Genomic DNA, 9,344 nt, shown 5'->3' with positions numbered 1-9,344 from the left:
TTCAAATGTTTAAATATAAAAATAAAGTGTGTAAGATTTCACATGATAATAAATTTCAAGAAGAAATGAAATGTTTTATTTTGGAAAGCAAAGGAACTCAAGCAATGCCATGTAATTACATATCTTTGCAAACATGAGCCTGATTATTAGTGAAATAAATATGGATGTTCAATGAGAGATTTTTTTAAAGTATTCTTATTAAAAAGCACTAAGTAATAAAAATATTGGGATCCTATATTCTCTCTCTCATCTATGTTGATATGAAAATATGTTCTTCTAAAGAAAATTTTATGCAAAAGTCTGCCTATTTCCCTCTCTTATTTTCATCAAGCATACCCTAAATACATGTTTGACCATTCTTATAAAGATTTCATTATCATCCATTCTCTGATAATCTTTACTTCTATGTAATATATTAAAAATTAATCACTGTATAATTAAAAATTAGTTTATGTCTATCATGGATTTCTCATGTATGAATTCATTCAATGCTGTAAAATTACCCATGAATATGACTTGTAAATACAAAGCTATTAAAAATAAAAAAGAATTGATTTTAGATACAATTGTTCAACTCTAATATATATACTAATAAAATTATAATAACTAGATAATCCAGACTAAAGTATCTTAACTTTTGAGAAATGTCATATGGAAACCAGGAAGCAGACAAGTGGTTCAAGTGACTATATTATTCCTGATATAACTATAAAGCATTATAATATGCCCCATATTTGGCAGAAGCTTTCCTACAATCTATCATTGGCATCCTGAAATACCATGTCATGTAGCTCTCATATGAAAGAGGATACTTCCTGAAGCAGCAAAAGCTTATATTGAAGCTAACTCCACCCAAAGAGAGAAATTGAGGAACAAGGTTAGCCTGTAATTGCCTTCAGTGTTGAAAGAAAAAGATCTTTCATATCCTGACTGAAATTCTCACTTAACTCTGTGAATCAGTACATAAACTTTAATTCAGACATTTGTAGTACTGTCAACAGCTCATATGTCATTAGCAGAAAGTCTTTAAAAATACTTCATGCTAGCTAGCTACAGTATGTATTTTCCCTACCCTCTCAGTCTCTATCATACATTTTCGGGAAATCAAATTCTCATTTTGATGGCTTCAAGATTAATGAATTCTTCAGAGGGATACATTAAGCATAAAATATTAAAACATTTGTTTGGTTTGTGTATATCTTTAGTTATCTACAGTAGGCATGCATGTGTGGTACTTATGGGACGGGTGGTGAGGTGTGTTTGTGTGAGAGTATGTGGGGAGTGTGGATATGAGGAATGCCATGTAACAGTGAATAAGGGGTTATCTTTGAAATCAAGAACACCTAGATTTAAATCTAGACAGACAAATGTCCACTGGATGGCAATGAACAAATCATTTAAGTTGTTGGTATTCTCGGGGAACTCTTTGAAACTATAAATTACAGATACCAATCAGCAAAGGTGGGGAAGCTTCCACACCCAGAGTTCCCTAGACCAAAGAAATCATACATATTTCCAGACTTTCCTAAAATAATAATAAAATATAAAATAAAATTCCATTATTATTATTATTATTATTATTGTTGTTGTTGTTGTTGTTTATTTTGCTGAGGCAATTGCTGGGCAATTACTTGCCCAGGATCACACAGCTAGGAAGTGTTAAGTGTTTCAGATCAGATTTGAACTCAGGTCCTCCTGACTTCAGGGATGGTGCTCTATCCACTGTACCACCTAGCTGTCCCAAATTTTTATTTCCTTAAAAGGTGAAAAATACTATAATTTGATCCTCATTCAATCTCCATAGTTCTCCCTCTGGATGCAGATGACTCTATTAGAATTGTCTTTAATCACCACATTGTTGAAGAGAGCCAATTCCATAGCAATTGATCATATAAATTTTTGTTGCTTTGTACAATGCTCTCTTGGTTCTACTTACTTCACTTAGCATCACTACACTTCATGCAAGTCTTTCCAAATTTTTCTCTTTTTTCATTAAAGCTGATACAATAAAATTTTAAAAGATGGCTATAGATAAATAGAGTGATGTACCTAATGATGTAGATATTCTCTGTATATGTAATGAACAATAGAATCATTTCAATTTAAGTTACTGGGCTAGGACCCCAAAGATTCAGTTGATTGGTTTTAGGCTCAGCAGAACAACTTAAGAAAAGCCACAAAGTAATAGCCTTGACCAGTGGATACCTTTACTGAAACCAAGCAAATTTATGTGTAGGAAAATGAATATTTTTCCCTTGTTCAGTGGCTTCCCCTCAAAAAATGGTGCTAACAGAATACTCCATGAGATGACTTGACATAAGATTCAGGATTGTTAGACATTGTACCTCTAAAGAGCTGAAATATGTTTATCCATGAGGGATGTGAGTGGGATAGGTGGGAAGCCCTTGTAGATACTGGCTTCAGAGGAAATATTTCTTATCTCTATTCCATGGCTGACGCATTGCATTTGGCCTACATTGCAAGCTCTGAATCCAGATGAAATAGTAAGTGTCCCTAAAAAGAACTTTAAATTAAAAAAAAATAGAATTCACTTCATAAAACATGTTTTTTTCAAAAGAAATATAAAATACTCCCAATCTTACTATAAACCAATCTACTACTACTCAATATACATTTATTAAATGTCTATATATGTGCCAGTGAATTTTAAAATACTTGCACTTCAAAAATGAAATATATTTTTGAAAACTAACATCCCAAAGAAACTCTAAATCCCTGAAAGAAACCTGAAACTTGGTCCTGGGAAAGATTAGGTGAAGGACCATGGATAGGAAACATTGGTTATTTTCCTTTAATTGAGTTTCTTTTTTCTTTTCTTTGTGGAAAGAATTGGATTCCCCTGTGGATAATGAGAGATGGTTATATTTGGAAATGAAAGAAAATTTTAAAGCAACCAAAAATAAAAATAAATAAATAAATAAAAGTGAGGAAAAAAGAGAAAAAAATTTCTGACATACTCATCTTAAAAATATATAACTATATAGAACTATAAACACAGAGGAATGATACAGAAAAAATACTAGAGCTTAAGAGTTTAGGAAAATATTATATAATTGAACTACTTTAATCTTAAATTATTCGTAAACTTGAAAATCAAATTAGATATATAAAACTCAACCAAATCATCCAGAGAAATTTTAAATTAAAAAAGACTAAATTTCATCCAAAGCCTATAAACTACTAAAACTCTACTATCTTTGTTCTCATACATATTTTCTTTAACAAGAAAATTGGAAAGAACTGGTTGTGGCAAACAGGATTAACATCTCCAAAATGAAATTGATTATATCATACTGTACACTAAAAAAAAAATCTTACTTATTTAAGGCCTCATATCAGAGTCTGTGCACAATCAGACTGTCAGCTGGGGCAAAGTCAAAATAAATATTAATTAGGAGGAAAGGTAGACATCTTAGTTCCCTTTTGTGTAGTGTTGTGAGTTTTGTAGGTAGGGACTTATTATGTACTGTGCATAGTACTAAGGATATAAATAAAACAAACAAACAAAGAAACTCTGTCCTCAAGGAATATTGATTATAAGGAAATAAATACAACAAATAAAGGGCTGAAAGGTCAAGAGAGGGGGGAAGTGCTGCTGATGACAAGCCACAAGTTCAGAGAGCAAGAAAAATAGCTGAAAGAGGAATGAAGCACTATTTCTCAAAATAGTAGCATCAGAAGAAACTCACTGATGGGAAAAAGGGAAAGCATGGTGTAGAGATACTCCAGAATGAAAAAGTAACTGGTTCCTATGTCCTTCTAGAAAAGTCATGGGACTTAGGGGAATCACTGGAACGGCAATAAACCATAGGCAACCCAAATTCATTCCCAAAATGGAGGACTTGGGGTACTCTACCAATGAGAACAGAAGATAAAGTATGGCACACTGATGTTCCAAAGAAAGGAGTTGGCAATGTCTTTATCCCTGTCACTCAGCACAGTGCCTGCTACATAGAAATTCTTTAATAAATGCCTGTTGATTGATTGATTAGAATTAGTACAAGGGTCTTTTCCAATTCTTGTTGCTAATGAAATAATTTCTAGATTGAATAACGAAATCACCTCATAAAACAGCATAAAGAAATATAACCCAAAAAAAATCAATATGAGACCCAATATTGCACCTCAATAAGATTGCTTGGAGGTAAGTACCTAAAAAAGACAGTAACAAATGGGATATAGAACTTTCATATCAATGTTACTATATTTATTTATTCTCATCATTAATGAAAATTTGCCACCATTTTGGGACCAAAAATATCCCAGTCCTAGGATGATACCTACAAGCAAAGTTGGAAAGAGCAGTTAAATAAGAAAAAAAATTCAGTGCTTTAAGAGACATAACCTTTAACATGTCAAAGGATTGGTTGAAAAAAATATCTTGGAGTAAGATATTAAAAGAATGGAAATGGTTGTGGATGTTATTATTATCAACAAAAGGAAATTACTTGACTATAAGGAATAACTTAAGTGAAAGACCAAATAAGTAAGTTAGCAAGACTCTATCACTGCTACTGAAAAGATATATTAATATCATATCATACTTATCATCACCATTGTCATTATCCCTCACATTTATGTGGCACATTAAAATTCAGCACTGTCTATACTGAATCTATCAACCAACAAGCATTTACTAAACATACTTTATATACTGTACATTGTTAATAGACATTAGGAATTGAAACACACACACACACACACACACACACACACACACACAAAACAATCTATATTCTCAAGGAGCTTACTTGTATCAGTATTATTTCCCATGTATTAATTATGAGTATTGTAATCTTGATTCAGATGGCACAAACTTATTGTGACAAAAATTCTAGCCAATCAGAAGGAATAATTAGACAACCTCCAAAGATCATTTTCCCCATTTCTGTTGGTTTATGTATTTTCTTATACTTTTCCCCTTCACTCTTCCTCTGAGTTGAACTTAGATAAAAGTCATAGAATACTGGCCCTGGAAGATCTGACTGGGGACTAGACAACAACATGAGGATATTTTAAGGAAGGAAGAAACGAAGGAAGGGAAGGAGGGAGGGAGGAAGGATGAAAAAGATAGTTCATAGAATACTAAATCTCACTTGCAAGTCAAGATATCCCCTTCTTGATATCATAGATCCTTTTTTAAGACTCAATTCCAGTCTCACCACCTCCATGAAACTTTCCCTATTCTAGCCTTCTCCTTTGCTTCTTAATAGCTTTTTATAATATCTCATATAAAAATCAGTACATAATTCCACATTGATACATTATTTATTATTATTCTATCTGAACAAATGTATCATTTCCTGAAATAGATTGTAAACTCCTTAAGGGGAGAAACCTTGCCCTCTTCCTTTTGTATCCCCATAATAGCTAACAGAGCTGAGAACATTATTAAACTATTTAATTAATAGTCCAAATATTTGTATAAGCATTAAGTGAAGATTTACATTAGTATAAGAGGCAATATTAGTTGATAGCATACTGAATATGAAGTAAAAATAGAACTAAATTCTAAACCAGCTTCTGATGCTTAATAGTTCTGTGGCACTACAGCTCCATATATGGACAGTTTAGGGCAGAGTAAAATAAGAAAGATAAAGAAGACAAAATCCAAAAGAGAAGCTGATATTAAAATACACAATCTTAAATGTCTATACACAATACCCATAGTTATCAACAGCAAATCAGAAAAACCAAATGTCCTTACACAAGGAGGTGAATTTGACCTCCCAACAATCATTGTGACTTTTTGGGATGAAATCCATAATAAGGCTATTCATTTTAAAATAAACAATTGATAAAGTTGTATATAATTTTATAGCAAGTAGGTAGTACAATGGATTGAGGACCAGGCCTACAGTCTGGAAGATCTGAGTTCAAATCTAGCCTCAGACACTTACTAGCTGTGTGACCCTGTGTAAGCCACTTAACCCTGTTTGCCTCAGTTTCCTCATCTGTAAAATGAGCTGGAAAAGGAAATAACAAACCACTTCAGTATCTTTGCTAAGACAACCCCAACTCAGTCACAAAAATAAGAGCCTGAAAGCAACTGAACAAAGAAGAACAAAATGTGATATTATAAACTTTTGAAAGTATGTTAAGAAATGTAAGATCCAAAAGAGAAAAGAAAAATTACAGTCTCACTAAGAGAGTTTAAGTAAAAGTCATGTAAGGAAAGGCAGAAATTATTTTTGTCATTGTCGTATTTTATAGAACCCTAGGACAAAAATAGAAAATAGATGAAAAGTTTGGGAAATAATACAAGCCTAATATAGAGACACATAAAGATGTGATGAGATGAGAGACTTAAATTATCCATATACCTCAAGGATTTTCTTCCCAGATCAGAGCAGTTAATAACTTCCTGATTTGTCTCAGTGATTATTTTATCCTTCAAAAGACAGAGCAAAGAAAGAGAAATTTATTCTGGATGCTATTCTTTATATCATAGTTGTTAGGGTGGGGATATAGGGAACTTTGGGAAGGAAGTCACCATTCCTCCTTGATATTTGTGATAGAAAAGGAGAGGAAATTTGGACATAAGTCTTATATGAACTGCTGATATGAAGAAAATGTATTTCAAAATGGTCAGAGAAAAAATAGATAAGACTTTATTTAGCACAGCACCTATTACATTTTAGGTACTCAACAAGTGTTTATTGAATTAAATTGAATATGGATTAAACTGTTACAGAGGCAGCAAAAAATAATGGGAAGACAACCACGAAGAAATTCTGATGATGTGAAGGATAACTTCTCCAATGAAGAAGAAGAATGAGGATCTGAAGAGTTAGAAGTGAACACAGAGGGAATTTACCAACCAACTTGGAATTAAGAAGTTATGTATAGAATATGAAAGCAATGCCAAGCAAAAGAGAATGAATATGAAAGAATAGCAGAATTCTGTAATAAAAAGTGTCATCAGTGCTAAAGTTCATAGTGAATTGAGACTGGAAAGAGAAGCAAAGAATAATAAAAAAGAATATATATTTATAGCTCATAAGAAACATCAATTTAAGAACAATTTTTTGATTACAGATGCCCTGATTTGTTCATTGTATCACATTGCCCTCTCATTATGGGAGTTGTCAGGAACCTATAACCTTATATCTAAAAGCTGAAAAGTGGCATATATTTAAGTTCCTTATATGCATGTACCACCTTCTGTCTTCAGATATCAACATTAAAATCAAAACATGTTTTACTAGTTTGAGGCATTATGATATAGTGCAAAGAAATCCTGAATTCAGTATCAAGAAAATTGGGATTAAAATCTATTTGAATTCTTTAAATTTGTTTTTGCTTATTTGCAGAGTTAATCCGTAAACATTTATTAATCACCTGTTATGTATCAACCATCTGTCCTTAGCACTGGGATACAAAGAAAGGCAAAAGACAGGCAGTCCCTATCCTCAAGAACCTTGCAGTTTGATGGTGAAAACAACATGCAAACAACTATATACAAACAAACAGTACACAGGATAAATGGGATATAATTAAATAGAACTCTAATTAAGGGCCATCAAGAATAGCTTTTTTATAGAAGATAGAAATTTGGCTGATATTTGAAGGAAATCAGAGAAGCCAGAAGGCAGAAGTGAAGAAGGAGAGCATTCTATGAATTGGAGGTAAACAGAGAGTGTGTCTGGAAATGAGCTAGAGTATCTTAATTCCTTCCTAACACTACAATGAGTTGAATTCATATGTCATAGAGGATTGATATCATATCCTTTTATGAAGGCAGATGCTTTTATATAGAGAACCTTGAATGTATAAAAAGGGAATAGAGTCCACAACATTGAGAGAAGAGCAATGAGGGGGAAGGAAACTGATTTACTCCATAGGATCACCTTTGCTAGCTTAAGATTTAGCATGCTGGATTTATTATACCCCACCTCCAACATGTACTAGTTATGTGAATAAAAACATATTGCTGAATATGATTGATCCTCTTTTCTAATCTGTTGAATGGCAACAATAAGTTTCCTTAGAGAGCTGTGGTATATATCAAATTAAGCTGTATATGTAAAGTGCTTTGTATATTTAAGGTCTTATATAAAAACAAAATCTTATTACTTTTTTCTCTGTGTCCAGTATAGTCAAAGTATGCATATATCGCTACAGTATTTTGGATACTTGTCAGAGAAAAAAGTGATATGCTAGGAGATGGTTTCATAAGGTATTGTCCTTGGTTTCCATGCTAAATTTAAAAGAAAACTCTCACAATGTTCAGAGCCTTAGATGTGTTATAGATGAGGGAAAAAGATATCTTTAAATTTCTTGCTGTAGGAAGCCATTTGGGGGGCACCAATTTGGACTTCTAGATGATCAGTATGTCTACAAAAGAAAGTGATAGCATCTACATTATTAATTTGAAAAGAATTTGGGAAAAGTTTCTGCTGGAAGTTAATGCCATTATTGCTGTTGAACATCCAGCTGATGCTAGTATCATCTCATCTGGGAATACTGGCCAGCGAGATGTTCTGAAATATGCTGCTGCCACTAGTGCCATTCCTATTGCTAGACACTTCACTCTGGGACCTTCACTAACCAGATTTGGGCATTTTCAAGGAGCCTTGCCTCTCATTGATCACCGATCCTTTGACAGATCACTAACCTCTGACTGAAAAATCATATATCAACCTCTCAACCATTGCATTGTGCAATACAGATTCTACACTTCACTATGAGGAGATTGCCGTTCCATATAACAAGGGAGCTCATCCAGTGGGTCTGATGTGGTAAATGCTGGTCCATGAAGTTCTACCTGTGCTTGGTACCATTTTCCATGAACACCTATGAGATGTTATACTTGATATTTATTTTTATGGGGATCAAGAAAAGACTGAAAAGGGAGAACAGCCCACAGCTGAAAAAGCAATGATAAAGATGGAGTTTCAAAGTGAATGGACTGCACCAGTTCCAGAATTCACTGCTACTTAACTAAAGGTGGTTGATCGATCTCAAAGAGTACAAGTGCCATATATGTCCACTTAGCAGTTCCTTATGAAGTTTGGAATGTTCAGCTGGCTACTGAGATCTGGTCTTTAGTTCCTATTAGAGTAGTCTTAAGTTTTACCCCATATGCTCCAATAGTGTTGAGGAAGTGATGATGGTCAATAAACATTGGGGTTTTTTTACACAAAAAGAAAAGTGACATGATGAACAGTTTACATGAGAGTATGTGTGATTTCATGTTTCTCCTTTTTAGAGAACCATACTTTGAAAGAGTACACCTGGAGTAGAAGATTAATAAACTACTAATAGTGGAATAATAACTGCCTGTGTTGTCATGAGAAAAAGCCTTTCCAAATGTCAAATTA

At 33.2% G+C, this 9,344-nt stretch overlaps 1 pseudogene; it reads left to right on the top strand.

Moving 5' to 3' along the window:
• The first annotated feature begins 8,246 nt into the window (after positions 1 to 8,246).
• On the top strand, positions 8,247 to 9,018 carry LOC127546508 (40S ribosomal protein SA-like; annotated as a pseudogene).
• Positions 9,019 to 9,344: the final 326 nt, after the last annotated feature.

This window comes from Antechinus flavipes, chromosome 2 (assembly GCF_016432865.1).
Source record: "Antechinus flavipes isolate AdamAnt ecotype Samford, QLD, Australia chromosome 2, AdamAnt_v2, whole genome shotgun sequence".
Lineage (NCBI taxonomy): Eukaryota > Metazoa > Chordata > Mammalia > Dasyuromorphia > Dasyuridae > Antechinus > Antechinus flavipes.
This window is presented reverse-complemented; position numbering and strand designations above follow the sequence as displayed.